The 27,483-nt window shown below is 43.9% G+C and overlaps 1 protein-coding gene and 1 long non-coding RNA gene across 3 annotated transcripts in view; one reads left to right on the forward strand and one right to left on the reverse strand.

The window, feature by feature from the left end:
- The window catches only part of PRKCE (protein kinase C epsilon), a 541,930-nt gene that overhangs the window by 379,158 nt on the left and 135,289 nt on the right, over positions 1 to 27,483 (forward strand). The gene's annotated exons all lie outside the window — the stretch shown is intronic.
- The window catches only part of LOC133256963 (uncharacterized), a 36,547-nt gene continuing 25,455 nt past the window's right edge, over positions 16,392 to 27,483 (reverse strand). The window contains exon 2 of the long non-coding RNA XR_009739352.1: positions 16,392 to 16,627. This is a non-coding gene — a long non-coding RNA (uncharacterized LOC133256963). The remainder of the gene's footprint in view (positions 16,628 to 27,483) is intronic.

Here is a 27,483-nt window from a genome sequence, read left to right on the forward strand (position 1 = left end):
CTAGCTGTTGATATGGATGAAAAACTAAAATTTTCATATTCCAAATTTATTTTTAATGGTTGATATTAGATTAACAGCACATTTAATATTTTCATACACACAGTAATTTCTTGCTTAGAAAATATATGGCTTCCCTGGTGGCTCAGTCAATAAAGAATCTGCCTGCAATGCAGGAGACCTGGGTTCAATCCCTGAGTTGGGAAGATCCCCTGGAGGGGGGCAGAGCAACCCACTGCAGTAAAGCCTATAATTAATTCAGTGAATGTACAAGTATTTATTGGGCATCTGTTGTATGCTAGACATTACTGAGGCTACACAACTCAAAACATACTAACTCTGAATGCTTAAAGATTGCTGTTTAGTGGGGAGATAGATAAGCAGCAAGTGATACTCTACAGCACAGTAACTCTTCTAGTGGAGCTCTGTAGGTGATTCATCTGAAGTTCTGCCAAAGGCTACTGGGAAGGCTTCCTGGAAGAGGTGGCACCTAACTCAGACCTTTAAGCAAGGGTAGCATTTGTAAAGAGGATGATGGAAAAGAGACGCTTATGAAGACTAGAACTGATCTCCTACTCTCATTTTCATGGTGATTTTTCCAACACTAGAACTCCTACCTCAGTGTGTGTCCTGCTTTTTCCAAGGAAATGTTGATGCTTAACAACTGCAGTGAAGGAGAAGAAGAAAGGGAGGATGTTGGGGAAATGAAGAGGGAGGTTCCTGCATCCACAGAATCAGATGTTCATTGGTAGAGAGGGGAAGGCAATACTGGGGGCCTACTTCTTTGGGCTCTAAAAGTTATGGGCTACTTAATGTCAGGGCTTAGGAGGAGGCATGATTTCAGGAATTGCCTCTTCTGCCTTCCCTCATCCATGGAAGGCTGAGGATGGGAGAGCCAGTGAGGGGTAGGCTTGTTTTTGCTTTTGTTTTTCTGGTTATTAGAAAGAAAATTCTCAGGCATTTTGAGCTGCTGAATATGATCTCCCTTGTGAAATCATCCCTTCCAGCGAAAGCTGACGAATAAATTTGTCATGATTTTTTTCTCATTCAAAATAAGAGTTTCTACGTAATTGTCCCCATCCCTGATCCTTTGGCATTTCCTGCCAGGCCTGGGAAGAAAACTCATGGAGGGCTTGGTCAGTGTGAGTTGCTAAGAAGGAAACAGAGGGTGAACTAAAGAATCTCCCTCATCCAATCTCCCTCGCTGCCCTGGGGGAAATGCAGGATGGAAAAATCCTTAAAAAGCAACTGGAGATATTTTTTGAATGAGTTTTAATAAGCTGTGTGAGCAGGGGGTGAAAACTGCTGGGAAAGGAGTGTTGATGATGCAGAGGGAAAATTGTGGTTTCAAGGAACTCGGATGTCTCTTATGACTGTCAATTCTGAAGAGCAACAAACACTAAAACAAAAAGCAGAGTAAGAATTAGGCCACTGGTAGATTTTCTTTTTAAAGAGGTGACTATGTCAAATTAAATTTAAAAGAGCTGAGAATGAAGCATGGGTTTCTTTTGTACTAGAGCGTGCCTTCCAGGGCAATGTGGTATCGGAGTGCCTGATGAGGCTTTGATAGGATTGACAAGGGTCTGGCAAGAGTATGTTGAGAGGTTCAATACCGTGAGATGGTCTGTGGGTCAGGCAGACACCTGGGAATCAATATATTTGCCAATAAAAGAGACAGCCTCCATAGTTTCTAACAGATTTCAGTGAAATGAGGTCTACAGTAGAGGGTACAGGCTTAGTGTTGGCAGAGTCCATTGCCAAAGTGATGAGACTCCAGCGAACTCTCTTTACTTCTGAAGACCATCCTGTCCTAGAGCAAGCTGGTCAATGGAGCCGTGGCTTTTAATCAGCCAACAAAACGTCTTCAGTGAGGGCCTGCAGTGTACACATCACTATGGGGCCTTATAAGACTTTGTGACAGGTCTTCTGTCAGAGTCATGGGTTATAGTTCTGTTCACTTGAAGCCTGTGGAGGGCTGGTGGGGACTGAGGAGGCGGTGGGGAGGAGGGAGAGAGGAGAGAAAGGATGAGTGTGTGTGTGTGATGGGGAGGGGTATGTCTATGTGCAGCAGACCAGGGCTGCCCACCCCAGGTAGGGAGAGATCACAGATTTCATAAGCAAGGCTTCACAGAGGTAACCTAACAGGAGGCATTCTGCATGATGAAAGGAAAGGCTGTAGAGTCCCTTATGGCTCACGTCCCCCCTGGGGCAGAGAGATACCTGTGTGTGTGTATGTGTGAATGTGATGTAATGTACGGGTAATCCAAGATGCCACTGCCTCAGGCAGCTTCCTTGTTCCAAGGAATCTTTGCATTTAAGTGGGACAGTCACTTTTGCCTTCATTTCTTTTAGCTCGGCCATCCTACACATTTGTGATGACATCTCTGTGAGATAAGTAAGGTCCCTTCCTTCTATGGATGAGGAAACTGAGGCCCAGAGAAGTCGCACGAGTCTGTACTGGAACCCAGCCTGGCATCCGGGTGTCCTGTGACTCTCGTTGTTCACCTGCTGTTACTCTGTCTCCAACACCTCCCTCCTATCCAAGTTCCCTACCTCACATATCCGCACCTCCCAGCCCCTCCCCAGTCCCCATTCGCTGCCCTACACAGGAGAAAGGTCTCAGAGTGACAGCTCTGTTTTACCTAGATTCAGTGAGATTGGAATTAAAACAAAAAAAATGCCCCTTAAGCTGGTGAGAGTACCTGAATCTTGCAGCCTGTTTCTGGAAACGTTTCTGTTTTCTGCAACTGTGAGAGAGGAGAGAGGAGGAATGGGGGATGGGTGCAGGAACATATACAAAATGGGCTGGAGCAGGACGCAGCCCTCACGCCTGCCCATTCAGTCACTATTCATTGAGCATCTACTAGGTACCCTGGGTATCATGCCGTGGGCATCATGGAGCACCTTGCCACCTGCCCAGAGATTTAGTAGTAAATTCACTGCTTTGTTTTCCTGCAAAAACCAGTGGCCTTAGCCTTTAAAAAATAATAGTAAGGTATTTCCCTGGCGGTCCAGGGAAGACTCCATGCTTCCACTTCAGGGTGCTCAGGTTTGATCCCTGGTCAGAGAACTAACATGCTACATACTGTGTAATAATAATTATCATTATTATTATTTATGACAAAGAATATTTGTTAATTGTAGAAATTTTGATACATTTATAGAAGAACAGAAAGAATTGTTCTAATGACTACTAACATTTTGGTGTATATATTTCCAGTTTTAAAGTACAAATCTGTTTATACACATATTTTTAAAATTGAAATCATATTTTCAATTGTCTCACCAAATGTATTCTGAAGCTATTTCTGTTGTCACTAAATATTCTTTAACCAAATGATTTCTAAAGTTCACAGTATCCGAGGGCTTCCCGTAGAGAAATCCTTAATCTGGGGGCTTGCAGGTCACCAGTAAATGCTTGGCTTCCTGTGGAGCTGATGTTAGTGGTAAGTGAACCATCAAGCACTGCCCAGCGATGCCCAAAGAGAGCATTCACCTCCATGCAGCAGAACGGCCTCCTTCTGTTTATGTTTCTCTCTTTCTGTAACATAAATTGAGTACAACTTGCAGAACCTTTGACACTGGCATCTTGTAGAACGAGATTTAAATTCCTTTGACGTCATATACAATGTATATATGTTTGTTAGTAGATGTTTTTTCACTAGTGTGGAGTATGTTTACCCACCTCCTACATGATTTGCTTATTCTGCCAAGCTGTAGTTTCTGACTTAGGTTTTGTGGACGTGCCTGAGGAGTTTCTGTGTATGGGTGTGCGCACATTCACACACGTGTGCACACACACACACACACACATCTGAACACACAGACCCTGGGCGTGCTGTGAAGAGAGGGCCTACATATTCCTCTTGCTATCCACCCAGAGAAGTTGTACCTTCAGCTGCTTCTCATGTTAGTATTCCAAGTCAGATACCATTTGGAGAAAGGATTATACTTTGGGGGAAAAAAAAAATGTAAAGCCACTGCAACTTCTGCTGACAGTTTGGAGTAAGTCTTGATGATTCTTACCTATCTGTGTAGAATCAGGTTTATCTACACAGATATCATTTCTTGAAGATTTCCATTATATATGTCCTTACATTATTAAAATGGGCATGTTCCTGGAACTTAGGCAGAGATAGAATTTTGGAAGTAGATTCAAAATTTATTATACATTTCTTTTATTCTCCGTGAGTGCTGTCTCTAGTTTGGTTGGATCATTAATAGAAACCACTTTGGCTCGCTGAGGAAGGTTTTCCACCATAGAAAGAGTAAGATAGAGGAGTGTAGCTGGGTTATAACATTACTCCAATGACACGCAAGTTGACCATGAAAATCTGTTCTGTACTAGAACCTTATTAGGTGCCATTGGGAGATAACAGGAACTAGGACTCTTACGTTCAAGGACAGAGGATAAAATAGACATAAGCAGTAACTTAGAATAGAGGTAGTATGTGATAAAGAGAAAAGAAAAACTTACTGAGCACCTATTAAGTGGCAAGGCTTGTGCGAGAACCAACTTCTTTAATTTTACCCAAGTCTCATGGAGTATAGGTATTGTCCTTTCTCTGGGGAGGGGAAGAAGCTGAGACTAGGGGAGCCTTAGCCATTTGGCCAGGGTCATAGTTTAGTGGTGGAGCTGGAATTCAGACCAACCATCCCCACCCTTGCCTCCTATGGGAGAGAAGGACTACTAGGGATGAGGAATGTGCTCTGTGGGGAGTTCGCAGGAATTCCTTCAGGGAGCTTGAGGAGCAGGACACAGCAAGTTTGAGGGAGGGAGGAGTTTGACCCCAAATTTAGGGTGAGTGATGATGTGTTGTGTTGGAAAAACGGGCTCACTTTGGGAGGGTATGAGAAAGACCACTTCATAAGGAGAGTTTGGCTAAGCTCTGGAGTTCTTAAAGTGTGAAACAAGGAGCTTGAACTTATTCTGAAAGTAAAGGATTCTTTGAAGGTTTTATAGGCAGTGATGACTTAAGAAGCAAGTGGGGCAGCTCTGTGTGGTTTGAATTAAAGGGGAAAATAAAAAGTATCTACCTGTGTGGAGGTTGCTTCAAGAGCCTGCGAGTCAGGAGGTGGAGGAGAACTCCTGAAGGAAGAGTTGCTATAGGCTGTTCAGTTTCCTCTCTGCATCCAGGAAGGTGGGCCTGCTTGAGAAGGAAGTGGAGCACTGCGTTTAATCCTCTGGCAAATATCAATTGTACAACCCCAGGCTGGTTAGCAAGAACTTAGGTTGCAGCCAGTTGGGTTAAGTGACCTATACACTTCTAAGGTGTCATTTGCCCACAGTTCAGTGGGTTCGTAATGTTTGAATTTAAATGAAAAGTTTCAGCTTGAACTCTAAAACCAGAGGTATAAGTTATCTAACCCATTCACCAAACAAAGCTGGTTTTCTCATTGGTTGATGTCAGACCTGCCATCTCCCCTCATCTATTGGATTTCAGAATTTATTATTATTATTTTTGTGTGTGTGCCTATTTTTAGATCCAAGTTGAATTTTGATAGTGGACTGTTGTTTTCTATGTGGGGCATTTTGTGAAGAAGCTTCTACCCAGTCTATTTGAGATTACTCAGCTTAAGCAATGGGCTTTCTTTATAATTTCTATTTGTTTTTGCTGTGCTGGATCTTTGTTGCTGCTTGGGCTTTCTGTAATTGCAGGAGCAACTTTCTCGTGTTACACGGGCTTCTCATTGTGGTGGCTCTCTTGCTGTGTGTGATCTAGGTGTGTGAGCTTCAGCTGTTATGGCTTGTGGGCTCAGTAGTTGTAGCTCCTGGGCTGTAGAGCACGGGCTCAATAGTGGTGATGCACAGGCTTACTTGCTCTGTGCCATGTGGGATCTTCCCGGATCAGGGATCAAACCCTTATCTCCTGCATTGGCAGGCAGATTCTTTACCACTGGTCTACCAGGGAAGCCCAGCAATAGGATTTTCTCATTTAACCTGAACTTTTTCTTCCAATGGTCTCAGGTACTTCAGATAACCCTGCTGGACCTTGATTCTTTGAAGGTTTTACCAGTGGGTGGCTATGTCCCATTTGGCTATTTGTGTTCATTGTGCCCTCTTCATTGGTAAGGAACATGGGTTCCAGGAAAGAGGGCTTTGTGAGGAAAGACACTCTGGTTCTAGCTCTGAGTCCTGGCGCTGATGCTTGACTGAGATGTTTCTCTGGGCATTGACTTCCTCACTCATAATAAAAGATTGGGGAAGGACACAAAGAGAGGAGATGACATTATCTTCAGTAAAAGATTCCTAAATCTGATTCTAAAGATCTGTGAAAACTCAACTCATTGAGAACAATACATGGGACCATTACTAACTAACTTGCTGATGCATGAGCGAGAAAAGAACAACAATAAAATCATATGAAAAATGCTCTATTTAATGTTCATTTTTCAAAGTTCAATTCAGTAAATGATCCTCCCTTGATCAATGCCTTTATGTTCACAAGACTATTGTTTTGCATCACGGTTCTGAATTCAAACTCATTTTCAATGACTAATGGTCCCGCATCAGGAGATCTACCATGAGGTGTTACAATTGTCTTATAAAAACACAGCACAGTTTCTAGCACACAGCAGGCAGTATAAATTTTAGCCTCTGTCTTATCCACTTCTGTCTTGTTCAGTTAACAGTTTCAATATGCTTTATATAGGTAAGTCCTCCACCCCCAAGCTGGACTGAGAGCTTTGCCACATTTCTGTTAGCTTGTTAGCCACTCAGTCATGTCCAACTCTTGCGACCCCATAGACAATAACCTACCAGGCTCTCCAGACAAGTTAGCCTATAGGGATGACCTTTTCTGACCAGCTGGCTAAATGTTCACAAAACAGAATTGAGAAACCATTGTTGGTAGATTTGAACCCCCTTATGAACCTAGCTTCATAAGGATAAAATATACATTATCTGTCCCCTAAGCTGAGTCCAGATGTCCTTAACTACAGCTATGACCCAACCTCTTAACCTGTCTAGTCATCCCACAAGTGTTTCAGGAGGGCATCGAGCAAAAGATTACCAAGAGCCATCTCTTCTCCCAAATGTCTATGCCCAACTAGAGGATGAAAGCTTTGTTATATCATTTTTATTTCTCAATTGTAAAATCTAGTCAATTTAGAAGTGTAACTACTTAACATGAAGAACACATCTTCCATTGTGTGTCCCTAGAAGTCAGGTAGCTTGTCCTTCTGACTGTCTGACCCACTGCTTGAGCTGTGGTAGTACAAGTGGGTCACCTTGACATTGGCTTCCATGTGGTTTCTCTGAGTGCTTTTATTTATCCAAAAGAGTCCAGTGAATTCTTGCTGGATCTTTTGTCTCCTTCTTGCCACTGGGAGAGAGGGGGAGATGTATGTCACATATTAGGGCTGACTCCCCAGTATGAAAGAAAAGGTTCCTGGTTCCAGTAAAGAACATCTTAGAACTGCTCCCTGGTGGTTTCACTTTGGAGGCTGCCATCCTAATTCAAGAAATGAGAGAGAGAGAGATGGGTCATCCTTGGATCAATAATAACATCACCTTCCATTTCAGGGTCATCCTTGGATCAATAATAACAAAAAGAACAACTAATATTATTGTTGCTATTGTTTAGTAGTACTTGTTAAATGCCAGGTTTAATGTCAAGCATTTTACATGTACTAACTTGTTTAATCTTCACATCAACCTTCTAGGTAGGAGGTCCTAGAGAGGTCCCAAAGAGAGGTCACATAGCTGGAAGTGGCAGACCCAGGCAGTTGGCTTCCAGAAACTTCATTTTGTCCTAGTTCCCAGGGGATATTAGGCTCCTGAGGATTAATGATCACAAACCAAAATCTCAAGAGACCAAGGTATAAATAAAACAGCAGTTGGTTATCTTATAGTGAAGTGATCAGACTATTTATGTCTATTACCCAGGGTCTCTAAAATAAATCTTGCTGGGAGGGGTATTATTTTAGGCAATCCAAATTGTATTCAGAAAGCAAGAGGAGGAAAAACAGGCCCTCTTCCTCCTATTATGAGGACTCTTTTCTTTCAGAGGCAATTGGAAGCTGAACCATCCACTTTTTGAATCCTTCAGAGCATTTTATTTTACTGTGACAATCCAAAGAGAATGCCAGGAGAGATCATAGACAAAAAGAATTCTCTTAGTTGACTCCTGAAGTGTGGCAGAAGGTACACATTAACTCCTTTGTTGGGTCAATAGGATATTCACTTGGAATTCATCAGCAGTATGTAATCCATTTTGTCTGGACCACTTGTGTGCAGGTTGCTAGGGAACTAAGCTCTTTACCCAGCCCTGGCTCTTAGAGCTGAAGCCTTCTGGCTCTACAGATAGGTTTGGGCCAGACCCACTGATAGTGAATTGGATGATGATAGGGACTGTGGCCTTAGCTCATCCTGCAAAAGGCACAGCATAGTAACAGTCTGAGGATGAGAGTGGTTGGAGAAGCTGATGTCTTTGTTCTCTGTGTTTCTTTCACCATTTATCCAACCCATGCCAGTTTTGTTTTTCAAGTAATGACTTAAATTCAACCTCCTTTATCAAGCACTAATTTATGAAGGCTTTCTGGATGTACCAACTGCTGCTGCTAAGTCGCTTCAGTCGTGTCCAACCCTGTGCAACCCCATAGACGGCAGCCCACCAGGCTCCGCCGTCCCTGGGATTCTCCAGGCAAGAACACTGGAGTGGGTTGCCATTTCCTTCTCCAATGCATGAAAGTGAAAAGTGAAAGTGAAGTTGCTCAGTTGTGTCCGACTCTTAGCAACCCCATGGACTGCAGCCTACCAGGCTCCTCCATCCATGGGATTTTCCAGGCAAGAGTACTGGAGTGGGGTGCCATTGCCTTCTCCGAGATGTACCAACATTAACACTAAAACCACACAAATGCAACCAAAGGAAACACATTGCCATCCATTTTGAAATATTCCCATGATCTCATTCACCTGGAGTTTTTCTACTTTGCAGGGAGTTGATTGGAGATATGGGAAATATTTCTTGATGTATGTAAATTGAAAGGGAATGTAACAAAGAAGTACAAGTAAGTTCACTAGAAGAAAACTTGAAAATAAAATATGCTTAAAAAAGTAATCATCATAAATGCAGGTGTGATTTGTTCATCTTGCAAAAGCCAACTACTTTCATAAAATGTTTTTGAAAGAATTCACTAGGAAAAAGCCTTGGGTTGGCAAGATGCACTTGGTTTGCTGGGTGGAGTGGCTGAGGGGTCGAGGTACTGGGCAGAGTCACTGAGACCTGAAGTGTTGAAAATGGTAGCACGGGAGGAGCAGTACAGGGAGAGGAAGACACAGGGAAGATATCCCATCAGCCAGGGAACAAGTGTCCTGCTTTAGTAAACAGTAGACAGCCAGTATTTCCCCAGTACCTGGTATGTCTTTTGCTTCTTACTAGGTGTACCAGTGATGGAAAAGACACAGCCTTTATCCCAGGAATTTCTTGTCTATCTAGGAAGGTAAGACGAGCACAGATGAGCCAGAAAAAAATGAAATATTCTGTGTAAAATTGAGTGGTGCAGAAATCAGCTTAGAATGTCAGAGGAAGAAGTGCTGTGAGTGGGCTGGAGGAGTGCACACACTCCTGCAAGTGCGAGGGACACTCACACATGAAGGACTTTGTCACAGGAGTAAGAACCCTGGATCCCATCCGTCTTTGAGGAGCACAGTGGTGATAGTCTGTTAGCACCTTTGGGATGGGCTCCATGTGGTCTCATTATTTTGTGTCAAGGAGCAAGACCTGTCTGAGGCAATTGTGCTTGTTTACTTCGTTTGGATCCTTCCCTCCAGTCGCCTGTCTCAGTGCTGATCTCTGCAGCTTTAAACCACATTGGCCTCTGGAGGGATGGGAGGCGGATGGGATCAGCCCATCACCGTGGGAACTGAAGAGAGCCCAGTGTCCTCGGCACTGGGTAAACACAGGAAGTCAGCATCTCGTGGATGCCACAGGCAGAAACAAACAGGGTCCTCCAAAAACTTAAAATGATAGAGGGATGCTTCCAGCCCCCGAACCATGTGATTCCTGGGCATCCACATCCCCTGAAAGGCAGCTTCTCTTTAGCTCTTTGAGCTACTCCTTAATTCCTGGATCTTGAAGACATTAAGTTCAGCCCCAAATGCATACATTCAGATGCTCCGTCCTCATCTGTAGGAAGTGGCCCTAATACTCTATAAGATTATGAGTAAAAATCCCATTTGATCCAAATAGACATTTTTGTGGGAGCAAAAAGTATTAAGTTGGAGGGCTTTGTCAAAATCTACATAAATTTTTCAAAGGTTAAGGTAATGATGTGAAACTTAAAATCCCAATTCCCATAAAAATGGATGTTTAGACTTCATAGGTAAGGAAAGACAAGAGTAGAGAAGAGTGTGAGCAGTTGGACAAAACTGGAAGAAACATAGAAAACTGCAAAAAATATGAGGAATATGGAACTTAAAGGGAAAATACCTCCTTTTGGAGGATGGTTATCATTTGGAAGGTTTGAATGCATTTCTTCCATCTTTAAATCTACCAAAAATGTCACTCTAATATATGGAAATAGTATTTGAATACAGAAGGTGAGGGACTGGCCACAGCTTACTAAAATATGGCAGACAGTTCACATCCAAGGGAACAGAATGAATCAGTTCAGTTGTTGTCATGATATTTTAGGGATGTCTTTTAAAAGAAAGGGCACTTTTAAAAACTAAGATCTCAACCAGAAGAGCTGGTGATGACAAAGAAGGAAACACAGACCAAAGATGTAAGTTAGTCCCAGAAAGAGCTATGCAGCATAACTGCATTTATATAAAGTCCCCAAATAGGAAACATTAAACAATGTATTGTTTAGAGATAAACGCAGAGGTGATGAAACTATAAAGAAAAACAATTTAAGGCAATAATTACCAGGAAGGTCTACCTGGTGATTACTCCTGGTGGGAAGTGGAGGAGGGGATGCGATCAGAGAGGGTTAAAACAGCTTCTGAAGACCAGCAACCACCTCCTATCCCTGATGGCTCAGTGGGTAAAGAATCTGCCTGCAATGCAGGAGACACAGGTTCGACCCCTGGGTAGGGAAAATCCCCTGGAGAAGGAAATGGCAATGCACTCCAGCTTTCTTGCCTGAAAAATCCCATGGACAGAGGAGACTGGCGGGCTACAATCCATGGGGTCCCAAAGAGTTGGACATGACTGAGCACACACACATCATGACTAAAAGGAAGTTTGTTTTGATTATTCTTTAAAATATATATTTTATATATTCTTCTGTAGGTATATAATAAAAGGAAAGAGAGGAGAACAAGATCATGAAAAAGATCTTAACTGCTGTAGATATTAGAATTTTAAATGATGATATTGCCTCAAAAAAAAATTCTCACTGTAGTAAAAATGAGCTTGAGGACAATGTCTGCGTATCGTTATTTTGCCACCAAAGTCTCGTTTTTCCTGTTGTCTTTGGCAGTGAGGTCTGTCTCAAGGACAGGAAGTGCAGCCACTAGTCCCATGGTCTGTTTAACTCAAAGGATAAAGCATAGACCCTATCTCCTTCCCAAGACCAAGGCCAAGAGGGGGCTGAAGTCTCGAGGTTATCTGCAGAAACACTGGCCCGTCTTCAGCCCAGACTAGGACCTCCGCTTCCCAGGTTGAGAATTCTCAGGGAGTAACCCAACCCAGCCTCACCTTTTCAGCACGCAGCTCTGCTTAGGGGAGAAATCCCTCCGAGTCTCCACTACTTTGGTGCTTTTCAACATTCTAAAATCTTGTTTTATAGCCAAGAAGATGTCATCAGACATTTCATTGGTGAGTAATGAAAACCATAGAAATCTTTATTTTCTCTCTACAAAATTATATTATAAATGAACTGCTTTGCAGTTATATGAACCAAACATGTTCTCTCCAGATCCTGACATATGCTCTGTGGGGGACATGCCCCTTCCCGTGCCTCCTTCCCCCCATACCCTCCACTGGTGGAAAAGAGCTTTCCTTGCTGCCATCACCAGTGCCAAAGATTTATAGAATGTTTTCTGTAAGCCCAAAATAATAGCAGCTGATATTTTTACAGCATTTACTATGTACCATTTTTAAAGCTCTTGACATATTTTGATTAATCTAATCCTTGCAAGGGCCTTATAAGGTAGACGTATCCTGAGACACAGAGAGGTTAAGTACCTTCTGCAAAAATCACACGGCTAGTAAATAGCTGAGCTAGGACCTGGACCCAAGCAGTGTCCACCCCGCTGTGCTAGTGCTCAGCATGCTGTGCTGCCTCAGCTAACATGTTAACCACTTTCAGGTGTGACTGGCTCACCGCATTTCTTGCAGTTTTATCATCCCCCCTCCCCATTTTATGGATAGGCATACTGAGGTTTGGAATTTAATTTCACAAAGGGTTGGTGATGGGACCAATGAAGAGCTTCTTTATTCACTGTCCCCACACCCACTCCTTCGCCTGCACCCCTCACACCAACCCCCACCCATCTCCCTGTGAAATGGAAAGTCTTCCCTTTTCCCCAGTCCCAGGGTGCGTGGCCGCTGCAGCAGAAGGAAAGAGCAGATCCTGGAGTGAGAGCATGAGCAAGCCAGTTCATGTGTTGCTAATTGCTTAAACATCATGGAGTTTGTCTTATTATGGTTTTTTTTTTTTTTTTTTTTTTGTGGGAAAGCTTTTTATACAATGCTGGCTGACTCCTGAGCCTTAAAGTAAACAACTACATCATCCTGTACAGAGAGTCAGGAAAAAGGAAACTGTAAGAAAATATCAAACTCCTCCAGCTCACTCTCTTTTTTAAAAAATGTAAGTGAAGGAAATAATGTTTAGGGGGATTTACTGGGGTCCGTGTAACAGAAGGCTCTGTGATTAACGGCCCCCTTCCCAAACTACATATCTGAGTAAATGCCTCCCATACCATGCTTTTTTTCTCAATGCCCTTGCTGTGATGTAAGGAAGACAGTCCACCCAGAAACCATGGCTCAAAGATTTTATAAACCCATTAGAAAGTTAAACTACCTCCCATCAGGGAGTGGTGAAAAGTCCTCACTTGTAAAGCTGGTGGTTGGCTGAGTAGGTGGATGGAGCTGACAGCTCTTTGTGGTCCTTGAATCCTGGGGATGGAACATGTATGTTTACTTGTCTCCATCATCTCAGAACGTGGACAATGTGCTTGCCACTGAGATTACAACACTCAAGAACCTTCCAGATAAGGATACAGTCAGAGGCACAGCAGACTCAAAGAGAAAACCCCGGTGCTCCAGCCATGAACCTCCTTGTCAGTGGCTGAATCCTTTAAACCCACACTGGGCCTCTCTGGAGGGTCTTCCTGGTTGCCTGTCTGACTTTAGCTTTTCCTGTCACCCCAGAATCGCTCAGGGCAGTGATATGTGACAGTGAGGGTTACTAGAAGGGCAGAAGATACAGTTACCCAAATCACCCATGCGTGGGCTTTTCTGACAAGTGTCCGTGCCAAAGGTTGTGAAGTGCTGTCCCTTCTCTTCCATCACTGTTACTCCTCAAAAGTGGTTTCATCTTTCAGAGGTGATTAAGGGATGTAGAAGATCTAAAGCTACTGCCTTTAGGATTGCCAGAATGAATGTTTCCTAGGGTTGCTGCTGTAGTAACCCTTTTCTGTAGCACACTGTAATTATGTCCCAGCAAAAAGGAATTACCCACTTAAATGAACTTGCCCCTTTCACCTCCCAGTCCACCCCTGGTTTCTGCTGGTCCCGCATGATGTGGGATAGTCCCTGTCTTCCTGCTGTCCAAACCCTAGGATCCCTGCTGTCTTTGTCTTCCATAGATCAAGTAAGTTTCTTTTCCCCGAGAGTAGCAGTTTTCGTTTTGTGTTTCCTTTTTCGCTAGGTAGGAACTTCCTGGGGTGTGTATCTTACACTTGTCCTCGCATTCCTTACCTGTAGGGCATCCTGTTGTGCAGCTTTTCTTGTGATGTAGTAAGCTCTGTGTGTGTAGGAATGGACATTTCAGCAGACTTGCCGTAAACACTATTTTGAGTAGTAACAGGAACAACAGGTTTTAGTGGGGTAGCCATTCTGATTTTTATTAGAAATGGACCCCTCCTGGAAGGAATTTTACAAACACAAGGAAAGAGCTTCCCCACTTTGCCACCCTCTTCTGGGACTTTGGGCCCTGCCAGTGGCCTGTAGAATAAAATGTCCTCTGCTGGATCTCAGTCAGCTCCTCAGTTTCACTGCCCACTTTCTGGATGCTGCCGGGCAGATCCCTGCCTTCCACCTGTTCCCCTAGCTTGGGGTGCCGAAGCCCCACTTCTCTGGTTAACCAGATCTCCAGCTGCTGCACTCACATCCCATGTCCTCTGTGAATCCTTCGGTTCATTCAAACCCCTTTAGTGTTTATTAATGACTCTTCTCACTTGGCACCCAGAATATACAGCATGACTAGCCCGACTAACCTCTCCAAGCCAATTATAAATATCTAAGGCCAACACAAAGGCTTTTCTACCGGTGTGTGCCCATTTGCATGTGTGTGTGTGTGCATGCGTGTGCACGCATGCATATGTATGTATAGCAGAAGCCCACTTAGGGAGAATAAGTGCTCAGTAAAGGCATGCTGTGGCAAGGATGGTAGTGACAGCTAGTGTGATTAAGCCCAGCAGGAATCATTTGGGGAATTAAAATCAGCTGATTTGTGTCTTGCAGCTAATCCATCATTCTCCCCCTTTCAGCATATGGCTGTAGAATCCTGAATAGGATTCTGTTATATTCCAGTCACATTGCTCCTCACAGCTCCTACTAATTGACTGCAATTAGCATGGGAGAGAATCCAAACTTTTTTGTTTTTTTAACCACCTCTCACCTTAGACACACTCATCTCTCAGCCTATTAGAGACAGGGCATCTCACAACAACCATTTAGTTTCCAGAGACCTATTATTTTGTCTGATTTTTTAAAAACTTACACCAGATATTGAGAAAGCTCACAAATCTTGATTTCCTCCTCCACAAAGCAGAAGTACCTCCACATCCTTGGGTTCCACATCCATGGATTCAGCCAACCACAGATGGAAAATATTTGGAAAAAATTTCCAAAAAGGAAAACTTGAATTTGCTATGCCCATAATGATTTACATAGCATTTACATTGTATAAGGTATCATAAGTAATCCAGAGATGATCTTCCTTGAAGGTTGAGTGGTTAAGAACCACCTTTCAATGCTGGGGAGCCGGGTTAGATCCCTGCTTGGGAAACTAAGACCCCACGTGCTTAGGAGCAACTAAGCCTGCACACCACAGCTGCCAAGATTGCTCACTCTGGAGCCTTTGTGCCACAAGCAGAGTCCTTGTACCACAGCAAAAATCCCAATGACGCAGCAAAGATCCTGTGTGTGCTGCAACTGAGACCAGACGCAGCCAAGTAAATAAATGTTTTAAAAATGCAGGAGTTTGTGTGTAGGTCATATGTAAATCCTTCACCGTTTTATATAAGGGACTTGAGCATTGGCAGGTTTTGGTATCTGTGCAGTCCTAGAACCAATCCCCTTTGAATGCCGAGGGACAACTATAGTAGTGCTCCCCTCCACGGGCTTCCAGGAGAGCTTAGTGATAACATGCATGCCTCCAGCACAGTGCCTGGCAGGTAGCGCACACGCAATCTCACATTGCTTCCTGGGGTCCTTTGTGCGTCATTGCCTCCCTTTATCTCCACAGAACCTACTAGATAGGCTGGGTGCTGGTGTATTTTCCTTTGATAGATGAGGAAACAGGCACAGGTCAGTGAGAGAAATCGCCTGGGGCCTGTGATTCATGAAGAGCCAGGACTGGATCTGAGGGCTCGCCCGGCCCGCTTCACTCCAGTGCTCCTTTTCCTGGCGACGTTCCTTGTGGGGGTGGCAGGAGAGAGGAAGGCCTTTGCCTATGGAAGGAACTCCCACCCTTGGCTTGTGCTGAGGAAACTACCATTTGTCTCTAAAAGTGAGCCTGAGTGTGTCGGGGGACTCACCCTTGTATGGTCAGGCTACCTCCTTACCCCCAGCCTTCCTGAACTTTCCCCTCTGCTTGTGGCCAGCAATAGGATTCATTAAAGGTTAAAATACTGTGTATTTGTCTTGCATCCCAGTTATCCTGGAAAGTTCCAGATGACTTGGGAGATTTTATAGGTTTCGCTGAAAAACACCCAGGCAATGATGGGTGTTGACGCTCAGAGGTCCACTGGCTAAGCAAGGGGTGATTTTTGAAAAAGACTTGTAACCCTAGAAGCTCCTAGTCAGGAGGCTAAGAGAAAAGGATGAAGCGTTTTAATCCTCTCTATAGTCTCCTCATTAAGTGACTCTCATTAGTCATGGGTAAAGTTTCTCTCCCAAGGTGTGTGCTTTTTGCGATATTAATGAAATTTCAGGTTTCCCAGCTCAGGCTTTCACAGCTGTGGCCTACCAGTGCTTTCGGCGGTGAGAAAGAAATCCTTTGCCAAGAATTCGTCATGTAATGAAAACAGGAAAGTATGGAAAATGAAGCAGTTATCATCAGTGCTGCTGCTAAAGGTCACAGTTTCATTTACAGAACTGGAGCTATCCAGCTGGAAGAGAAAGGCCCACTCTCGTCTGCAGGCAGCATGAAGGTGTAGAAGCGAGGATCAGATGGCCTCCACTCACGGTGCAGTGTGGCGGTCCACATGTAGTATTACGGAGACCAGTCATTTCTGGGAAGATTACAGAGGAGAAAAGGTGAAGCAGACATTAGTTATGGACTTAGGCAGGTCACTTTTAGCGCCAGGAATGACAACATATCACCACACAGGCGTTTGGAAGCAAGACAGAGACCAGGAGCTATTACCCCTCATTACTTTCATTAGGCATGGTGGTGGGAAGTCCCCCCAGAGTGAGAGGTCTCCTTGGTCTCTCTGGGGCAGAACCCCGCGCCCTGTGTTATGAGTGCTGCCAGACATAGACCCTGCTGTGTGAGTGGATTAGTGTACCACCCTTATGGCAGAGGTCTCAACACTAGGGTGCATGCATCTCCCAGGGAGCTGGTTAAATGGCAGATGGTAGGGTCCCCTACCCGTGGGTCTAGATTACTTGGATCAGCATGTTTTTAACGCAAGATGGTTGCTGACAGCACTTGAAGAAACACTGCCTGGTAGTGGCATGGCCACCTATTTTTAGAGAACTGGCTTTAAAATTAATCACTAAGTGACTGCCCCAGGCACTGTCCTAGGCCTGTTGGGATTTGCAGAAGATTCATACACTGTGAGTCTTATCCTTCAGAAGAGTATATTGGGAATGGAGTGGGCAGAGCAGGATTGGCCAGAATTAGGTGCCAGACCATTGTTGGGGTTCCAGGAGGGCTGGAGAGTCAGGGTCTGCTAGGCAGAGCTGATGGGGCTCTGCCGGGCCTGGAAGACTGGAGCATTTGCACAGATGGCTCAAAGGGAAAGAGAGCATTTCTGATGGGGGGCTACCAGTGTGTAGGCAGCTTTGAGCTTTTTACGTTACCAGCCTGAAAGCCTGTGTCTCCATTTCAAGAAAGTCATAGGTTCAGTGGGCATTGGCCAAGGCTCCCTGAAACCTGGTGTTAGTGAGCCTGGAACAGGCACCAGGTCTGAGCAGCAGCCCAGCCCGCCATCAGCAGGTGAGGACTTAGCCCAAACCATGCTGGAAATGACAACACTCTAAGGTTTTTAAGACTTTGCTCAGAAATAGAGGGTATTTGGGTCACCATAGACTGTGGTCTATGGGAGTTCTGAGCCTCAGTATTTATACCTTGATGTTTGTGTGGAAAGTGTGTTCTGGATTTGAAAGCACTCAATTCTGTGTGATCCTGTGGTGGGACTTAACGGGACTATCACATCTTTTAAAGGATAAGAAAACAGGTGGGTTGTTCTTGAAATTCTCACAGATATATGGGGTGGAATTGAGTCTCTTGTACAGGCCCTGTGACCACCCCCTCAGCTGAGTTTATCCTGCTGCCCCACTGAGAAAAGTTGCATGAGAGGACTTAGAGCTCTTAGAGGCATTTTTCAGTCGCTGTCTCTTTAAAGTGTGTGTGTGTGTGTGTGTGTGTATGTGTATAATTTCCTGTCTTATTAGCCTTCAAGATCCATCTAAAATGTCTCTTTGTGCACAAATAGCTGTGTTATCTGGGACCCCCCCACCCAATCCTGTCCTTCTGAACATAGTCCAATTTCTTCATCTTTTCACTTATTAAGATTGTTAAACTATGGTACTATGTCCCCTCTGCTGCTTTATATGGTAATTATGTCTGTGATAGTGTTTCCCATTATGCTAGACTATAAAAACCTTGAGGTGTAAGGAGTTAGGTAATAGTCATACTTTTTTCTTTTTTCCCCTGCTTTAACTCTTAGGGTCATAATGGATAAAAAATACTTGTCTCACATTTATTAACCCTTCAGTGTGAACTTACTGATTGATTTCAGTTTGCCTAATCATAAGAATCCAGTTCAGTTCAGTCGCTCAGTTGTGTCCGATTCTTTGCAACCCCATGAACCACAGCATACCAGGCCTCCCTGTCCATCACCAACTCCCAGAGTTTACCCAAATTCATGTCTGTTGAGTCAGTGATGCCATCCAACCATCTCATCCTCCGTCGTCCCCTTCTTCTCCTGCCCTCAATTTTACCCAGCATCAAGGTCTTCTCAAATGAGTCAGCTCTTCGCATCAGGTGACCCAAGTATTGGAGTTTCAGCTTCAATATCAGTCCTTCCAATGAACACCCAGGACTGATCTCCTTTAGGATGGACTGGTTGGATTTCCTTGCAATCCAAGGGAGTCTCAAGAGTCTTCTCCAACACCACAGTTCAAAAGCATCAATTCTTCGGCACTCAGCTATTTTTATAGTCCAACTCTCACATCCACACATGACTACTGGAAAAACCATAGCCTTGACTAGATGGACTTTTGTTGACAAAGTAATGTCTCTGCTTTTTAATATGCTGTCTAGGTTGGTCATAACTTTCCTTCCAAGGAGTAAGCGTCTTTTAATTTCATGGCTGCAGTCACCATCTGCAGTGATTTTGGAACCCCAAAAATAAAGTCTGCCACTGTTTCCACTGTTTCCCCATCTGTTTGCCATAAAGTGATGGGACTGGATGCCATGATCTTAGTTTTCTGAATGTTGAGCTTGAAGCCAACTTTTTCACTCTCCTCTTTCATTTTCATCAAGAGGTTCTTTAGTTCTTCTTCATTTTCTGCCATAAGAGTAGTGTCATCTGCATATCTGAGGTTATTGATATTTCTCCGGGCAATCTTGATTCAGCTTGTGCTTCCTGTACCCCAGGCATTTCTCATGATGTACTCTGCATATAAGTTAAATAAGCAGGGTGACAATATACAGCCTTGACACACTCCTTTTCCTATTTGGAACCAGTCTGTTGTTCCATGTCCAGTTCTAACTGTTGCTTCCTGACCTGCATATAGGTTTCTCAAGAGGCAGGTCAGGTGGTCTGGTATTCCCATCTCTTTCAGAGTTTTCCACAGTTTATTGTGATCCACACAGTCAAAGGCTTTGGCATAGTCAGTCAAGCAGAAATAGATGTTTTTCTGAAACTCTCTTTCTTTTTCAATGATCCAGCGGATGTTGGCAATTTCATCTCTGATTCCTCTGCCTTTTCTAAAACCAGCTTGAACATCTGGAAGTTCACGTATTGCTGAAGCCTGGCTTGGAGAATTTTGATCATTGAATTACAATATTTATATTGATTGATTCAGTTTTCTAAGGCTATGCAACAGATCACCTCAAAACTTAGTGGCTTTTAAAACTAAATTATTCCTCGTATTCTATGGGCCAGAAACTTGGGAAACTGGACTAGGTGGCTTTTCTGCTCCAAGTGGCATCAGTTGGTGTCCCTTGTTTGGCTGTATTCAGCTGGTGGCTGGGCTGGGCTGGAAGGTGCCAGGAGGCATCACCCATGTATCTGGTGCTCATCCTCCAGTGACTGAGCCCAGGCTTCTTTCCAGCATGGTGGCTGACTGCCCCCAGAGAGTTCCAGATGCTGCCAGGCCTCTTAACAGGTAGACCCAGACCTGGCATAGTTAGTATCACTTCTTTGTATCCAGTTGTCCAAAGTAAGCCACAAGGCCAGCCCAGGCTCAAGGGGAGGGAAGCAGATTTTGTCTTTTGATAGGAGGAGCATGCCCCTCATGGAAGGAGTACCAGTGGGGCCATCTTTGGAGACTACCGCAGTCATAAGGGCGATTAATATTGAGCTTTCACTTTTGTTGGGTACTGGCCAAGTATCTTTATGCTTTTTATCATTTAATCCTCACACAGTTCTAAGAAGAAGGTGCTATTACCATTTCCTTTTTATATTAAATAAAGAAACTGAGGCTTGAAAAAATTAAGTAACTTACCCAAAGTGACACAGCTCTCCTTTGAGAGGAGTGGACTTGAGACAAGGTAATCTAATTTAGAACCTCTTCTTGGCAAAGAGAAACCTTGACGAAACTTGCAGACAAACTCTGAATTCTTTTACATGCATGTCTTTACATTACTTGCTGTGGGAAGTCAAAAAGAATAAGCCACATCTGGGAAATAAGACTGAAATATACAAGATAATTTATGTATTGAATAATAATATAAGCTAATAAGTAATATGATAAATAGGATGGGCCCTGCAGTAAATGATGGAGGAGTTTGGAAAAATGGAAAGTGCAGCTGTCTTGAAGGAGGTAGGAGATGGGTCCTTTGGATGAGCTGGTGATCCTTAGGAATATTTCTGGGACTAGGAATTAGCATGAGCCCTAGCAGGAAGGCCAGAAGAGACTGGTGCTCACCAACGGAGCCAGCAGATGGAGAATAGACTGTGTCCTGACCCCACAGAGCTGGGAGGGCCAATCAAGGAGTTCAGACTTCCTAACGCAGCCTAGAAGGGTCCTCTTGTTATGAATAATCAGATATTTTGGCTGGAGAGAATCCCTCCAGGCTGGTCCTTGACAGCTAGGACTGTGGTTGTCCATTTCTGCTTACCCTAGAGGAGCCCAGTGCCAGTCAGAGAAGTACACTCGGTTAATATACATGAAAGAATGTACCTCAGAGATCTTCCATCCAACTTCCATGTTCAGAGATGGGGAAATCCAAGTTCAGAGACCAAGTGATTTGCCCCATGTGACAGCCAAGACAACAACAGAAGTCCTCTGAATTCCAGGGTGTTTGGCAGCCTACATGGAGGTTAAGATTTTGGGCTCTGGAGTCAGACCATCTGTTTCTAATGAGGTAAATACCCTTGAGCAAGTTTCTTCACCTCTCCATGCTGGAGTTTCTTCATTTGGAAAGTGGAGATATTAGTACCTACTGCATAGAGGTGTAGATGAAGTACCTTGGATAAAACACTGAGAACAGCGCCAGTCTATGGTGAATATCAGTGAATGACAGTAGTTATAAAAAAGCCTTCCTGAGTGATCAGTGCAAAGAAATAGAGGAAAACAATAGAATGGGAAAGAGTAGAGAGATCTCTTCGAGAAAATTAGAGATACCAAGGGAACATTTCAAAGATGGGCACAATAAAAGAAAAAGTATGGACCTAACAGAAGCAGAAGATATCAAGAACAGGTGGCGAGAATGCATAGAAGAACTATACAAAAAAGATATTAGTGACCCAGATAACAACCATGGTGTGATCACTCACCTAGAGCCAGACATCCTGGAGTGTGAAGTCAAGTGGGCCTTAGGAAGTATCACTACGAACAAAGCTAGTGGAGGTGATGGAATTCCAGCTGAACTATTTCAAATCCTAAAAGATGATGCTGTGAAAGTGCCAATATGCCAGCAAATATGGAAAACTCAGCAGTGGCCACAGGACTGGAAAAAGTCAGTTTTCATTCCAATTCCAAAGAGGCAATGCCAAAGAATGCTCAAACTACCGCACAATTGTACTAATCTCACATGCTAGTAAAGTAATGCTCAAAATTCTCCAAGCTAGGCTTCAACAATCCGTGAACCAAGAACTTCCAGATATTAAGCTGGAATTAGAAAGGCAGAGGAACCAGAGATCAAATTGCCAACATCTGCTGGATTATAGAAAAAGCAAGAGAATTCCAGAAGAACGTCTACTTCTACTTCATTGACTATGCTAAAGCCTTTGACTGTGTGGATCACAACAAACTGTGGAAAATTCTTCAAGAGTTGGCAATACCAGACCACCTGACCTTCCTCTTGAGAAATCTGTATGCAGGTCAAGAAGTAGCAGTTGGAACTGGACATGGAACAACAGACTGGTTCCAAATAGGAAAAGGAGTACGTCAAGGCTGTATATTGTCACCCTGCTTATTTAACTTATATGCAGAGTACATTATGTGAAATGCCAGACCGGATGAAGCACAAGCTGGAATCAAGATTGCTGGGAGAAATATCAATAACCTCAGATATGCAGATGGCACCACCCTTACGACAGAAAGCGAAGAGGAACTAAAGAGCCTCTTGATGAAAGTGAAAGAGGAAAGTGAAAAACTGGCTTAAAATTCAACATTCAAAAAAGTAAGATCATGGCATCTGGCCCCTTCACTTCATGGCAAATAGATGGAAAAACAATGGAAACAGTGAGAGACTTTATTTTCTTGGGCTCCGAAAACACTGCAGGTTGTGACTGCACCCATGAAATTAAAAGACACTTACTCCTTGGAAGAAAAGCTATGACCAACCTAGACAGCATATTAAAAAGCAGAAACATTACTGACAAAGGTCCATTTAGTCAAAGCTGTAGTTTTTCCATTAGTCCTGTATGGATGTGAGAGTTGGACCATAAAAAAAGCTGAGCACCCAAGAATTTATGCTTTTGAGCTGTGGTGCTGGAGAAGACTCTTAAGAGTCCCTTGGACTGCAAGGAGAGCCAACCAGTCCATCTTAAAGGAAATCAGTCCTGAATATTCATTGGAAGGACTGATGCTGAAACTGAAACTTCAATACTTTGGCTACCTGATGAGAAGAACTGACTCATTGGAAAAGACCCTGATGCTGGGAAAGATTGAAGGTGAGTAGAGAACGGGATGATAGAGGATGAGATGGTTGGATGGCATCACCAACTTGATGGACGTGAGTTTGAGCAGACTCCAGGAATTAGTGATGGATAGGGAAGCCTGGCATGCTGCAGTCCATGGAGTCGCAAAGAGTTGGACATGACTGAGCGACTGAAAACTGACTGGGGGCTTTCCCTGCTTCTTTAAGGAGGGATCTGTGTGTTTATGTATGTGGTATTTTGTTCTTCCTTGGTCAGTGTGTCTCCCATCACAGGTCTTAGTTCTGAGCACATTATCTATAGGTTTCTGGGAACTGCTCCATCAAATGTCAAGAAATAACAGCTGCTTCCTCTCCACAGACCTCCCCTGGTCCTTCTCACATCTGGAGCGGCTTCACCACAGCTCAGTCTCATAACCTGCACCCCCTCACCCCTTCCCCGATGGTCTTGGGAGAACTCTGAGGCCATGGGCTGAGAGGCAGCCTGGCTAGAACCCAGACCAAGATTCCCATCCAGACTCAGCTGCATAACCACAGGGGATCCTTTGGCAAGTAAACTGCTCTGACTTACCTTAGAGCATTTTTGGGAAGATTAGAGACATTGTTCTAGCATAGTGCCAGGCACATATTAGAAACTCATAGTCACTTGATTAATCCCTGGTGGCACAAACTGAGATTTGCAACTTCAGGGGCTACTGTCTCATTGGCACACACACTGCCTGGACATTGGAGTGACCACACAATGGCATCACTACATGTCTCTGCAGGTCTTGGTTCTGGGAAGGGAACCATGAATCTGGATTTTATCCAAAGAGCTAGTCTCAGAAGCAGCCTGTGATCACCTGAGTTGTCCTTCTAGAGCCAAAGCTCTCACCTATCCTCTTGTCTCAGACAGGGTTCCCTTTCCTCTGACCAACAAAATCAGCACTGCAAAATCAGGGGTCACAGCAGAGAGTGCCTCCATTGGTCAGCCCTTCCAGGTCCCCACCCACACCTCACAAGCCCACACTTGAGGGCTTCTTTTTAGTACCTCTGTAGAAACATCAGAATTGAGGCTGAACTGAAAGCCCAGAGACTTCTCTGTGGCCCTAAGGACCTGAGGTCCTTTCTCACAGAGAGCAAATGAGGTCCAGATCTCCCAGGTGGCAGGAAGCACAGAGGTACCAAGTGCCAGGGCTCAGTATGACTGTCCACGCCTCTTACTGAGGCTCCCTTTATAGAAAGATGCAAACTAACCTGAGAAGTTCCCTCTTAACTTTTCAGGGCTGCCAGGCAGGAATTCGTCCTTGAACCAAGTGTCAAGTGGATGATTCTATGGTTCTCTTATGAGAAGAGACTGCAAGACTGTAATGTTGGAGACAGTGTAATAACAGGACACTTGGTCTTTGTTCGCTCTCCTGCTCCAGTACCTCCCTTCTTCCGACCAAGTTGTGCCCTCCCAGCCTTGGGGAAGGAGCATGTGAAATGAATAGACCAACAGGGGTCTGAGCACAAGGACAGAATAATACTGTCATTTATAACAAATATCCGTTGAGCATTTATGCTGGTATATATATAAAGGGTAAAGGGTAAATGTAAATTACATGTATATGATATGTCTGTATATGATATATACCATATATATGTGATAAATACACAGAACAAATGGCCTAGCACTATGCTAAGCAAAAGGGCTATAATACTATAAATTCATTCATTCATTTAGCACCTGTTTCTTATGTCACTACTATATACAAGGCACTGAGTGTTGGGAATCCAGCAGTGAACAAATCTGCTGGAAATCTGTGCCCTCGTAGAACTTAACGTTCAAAGGGGTAGAGGGGAACGGCAATAAACAGGTTAAAAAACCCACACTGTCAGGTGGTGATAAGACAAAAACCAAGCAAGAAACAAGAGCAAGGGCAGGTGAAGTAAAGTTCTGAGAAAGGGTATTTGTTTGTCTCTTGTAATCTGGGATATTCACAGAAGCCTTTCTCATAAATTACAGTAACAATTGATCAGCACTGTTAAAGTGTGAGCCATTTACCTGGGGGAGGAGTGTTCTAAACAGAGGGAGTAGCCAGTGCAAACACCCTGAGCAGGAGTGTGCCTAGTATTCCCAAAGAACATTGAGGAAGCCAGCGTGGCTGGAGCAGAGTGAGCTAAGGACAGGATAGGAGGAGATGGGCCAGAGGGAAGGGAGGCACTCCCCTGACCATCCTAGAAAAGAAAGAACGTAGTCTTGTAAAAGCTTAGATAATGGGACAAGGTAGAATGTGGTGAGGACAGACTAAGGGGCCCGGTGATTTTAAAACAGAAGAGTGTCTTCTCTGGGATGGGGGCAGTCAAGGAAGGCCCCCCGATGGGAGCCAGGACTTGAACTGCTAAGAGGAAGGACAGTGCAACCAGGTGGAGGCTGATTCTGGCAGCAGAAATGTGAGGGATGCTCAGAGAGTCTGCATAGGGACCTAGTGAAGATAAGGCCAGACACAAAGGTGAAGGCTGTGTTTAGAGGGCCTTGGATGGCTGACGGGAAAGTTGTGAAAAATCACTAGAAGCCTGTCTATCCCACTTTCCGTACCCCCATGCAGACAGCCTGGCCCAGGCCAATGGTGGTGCCAGCTCGCAAAAGCTTCCTAAACCCAGTCTGTTCTTGTCTCCCTGCCTCGGGTTCATCCCTTCTCTGCTGACTCATACTTTCCTGTATCCCTTCCAGTGATGACTATGGCTCTGCCAGGGGCACAAACCAGGTCCCCTTCCACCCACAGTCACCCTCCCCGGACATTAGTCTTTGAGTTCTGCCGTAATTCTCTTTCTGTCTTGCTGGAACTGCTGGATTCCCACAGGCAGCGGGGGTGGATAGCTATTCCTATGAAGTGTTACTCAGTTTCTGAATTAAAAAGGCATGTGAGAGTTGAAGATAAGGATCCCCCATTCCCCACAAGTCAGGCTTAACCGTGAGCAAACCTTACCTCTTTTCATCCATCACTAGTGACCTGGGTATGAGAAAAGCAGGAAGGTGTTGTCGCCATATGACATGGCAAAAAGGGATTAGCCGCTAATGCCATTTGGTTTAGAGATGCATTGTTGCATAAAATACTCTGAAGGAGTTCAAATGTCCCCCAGGCTAATGCTTACATCCTCAGATTGGTAACACTATAGCTGAGTATTGTTTTACTTGCCATTTTTCAAAAGAAGGAGAAAAATACTCAAGCCATTATTCAGTTGAATAATAATACATTTGAAGGAAACAACCACAACTCTCAAACCCTACTTCTGTGGGCAGGATGTGGTGGGGCTATTGTTCCCTCCGAGGCCACCTTTCCACCTAGAGAAACTGGTCTGGGTCATGATCAGATTATAGGGAGTATTAGGAGGCTTTGAGGATTTGGAGAGAAAGTCTTAAAGATGGCAGCCTAGCTCTAGCAAAAAGGATAGGATCACTGACCAAAGCCAGACACTCGTGACCTCTATTTTTGGTGCTGGTTGACTTTGAGCACATTGTTGAAACTCCTTGAACATTAGTGTTCTCATCTCAAAAAAAAAAAAAAATAGTGGGCAGGTGTTAGCAACGCTGTGGAGGTAATCATCTTGTAGTATGAAAGTGTATTTAATCAACAGGTAGTATGCAGTGTTTTAAGGTAATTACATCTCAGTAAAGCTGGCAAATAAATGAGGTTAGGGTGGTAATGACCATCTCCTAGAGTTGTTTCAAGGTTTGGGTGTGAAAAAGTCTGGGAAAGTGACTGAAATAATTCAGCTAGGACTCAGGAAGAAGGGTAGTTGGGTGTGGTACTGATTGGCTAGAGGCCCTTCCTCTATATTTATCTTCTTTATAAGCCAATTATACTTTTGATGTAATTCTGAGGAAAAAAGTTGAGGCTACATAGCATTTAAAATTCTTAAAAAAAAAAAAAAAGGCATACTGGCAGTGATTGCCAAATTATTGAAGTTCCCAGATGAAGGAGTGAATGTTGGGTCTTGGCAAAGTGGCTTGGGGAATTTCTGAGTGTGAAATCTGAATAAAGAAATCTAAACTAGGGGGGAAAAACCGTTTCTCCAGATCTTATCACTGTATAATGAAGAGCTGTATAAAAACTATTTGTCCCGACTGCATGTTTACTTACCAATGAGCAGGATATCTTGGAGGCCAAAAGTTCAAACTACTGTTAGCTCCCAAGTGTTATGTGAACTTAAAATGAACCAGCTTCAAAAGTGGCTCGAAAAGTACTCTGACCCACAAATGTTCCCACCTCCCACGTGTTCCCCAACACTTGCCACGGTCCTGGGGAGCTGGGTGTTAAATATCTGGAAAGATGAAATGAAGGCATGGTGATAATGCTCTCCCTCCCCAGTACAGCCTCTACTCTCAACATTTTTTCCAGATACTTCCTTGGAAGTCAAGTTCTTGTTCCATTACATCAAGCTTCCAGGCTTAGCCATAGTTTATAATGATAAACAAAGCTCTGCCAACTCCAAACAGTGAATTGATAAAAATAGATGATTTATTTTGATTTGTTTTTTAAATGCTAGCATAGTTTTTTGAATTTTCATACTCTTTGCTGTAGTGACTATGATGTCTTCAAGTTAGGACCTAGTCTTACTGATGGG

The sequence above is a fragment of the Bos javanicus genome, chromosome 11 (genome assembly GCF_032452875.1).
Source record: "Bos javanicus breed banteng chromosome 11, ARS-OSU_banteng_1.0, whole genome shotgun sequence".
NCBI classification, from domain to species: domain Eukaryota; kingdom Metazoa; phylum Chordata; class Mammalia; order Artiodactyla; family Bovidae; genus Bos; species Bos javanicus.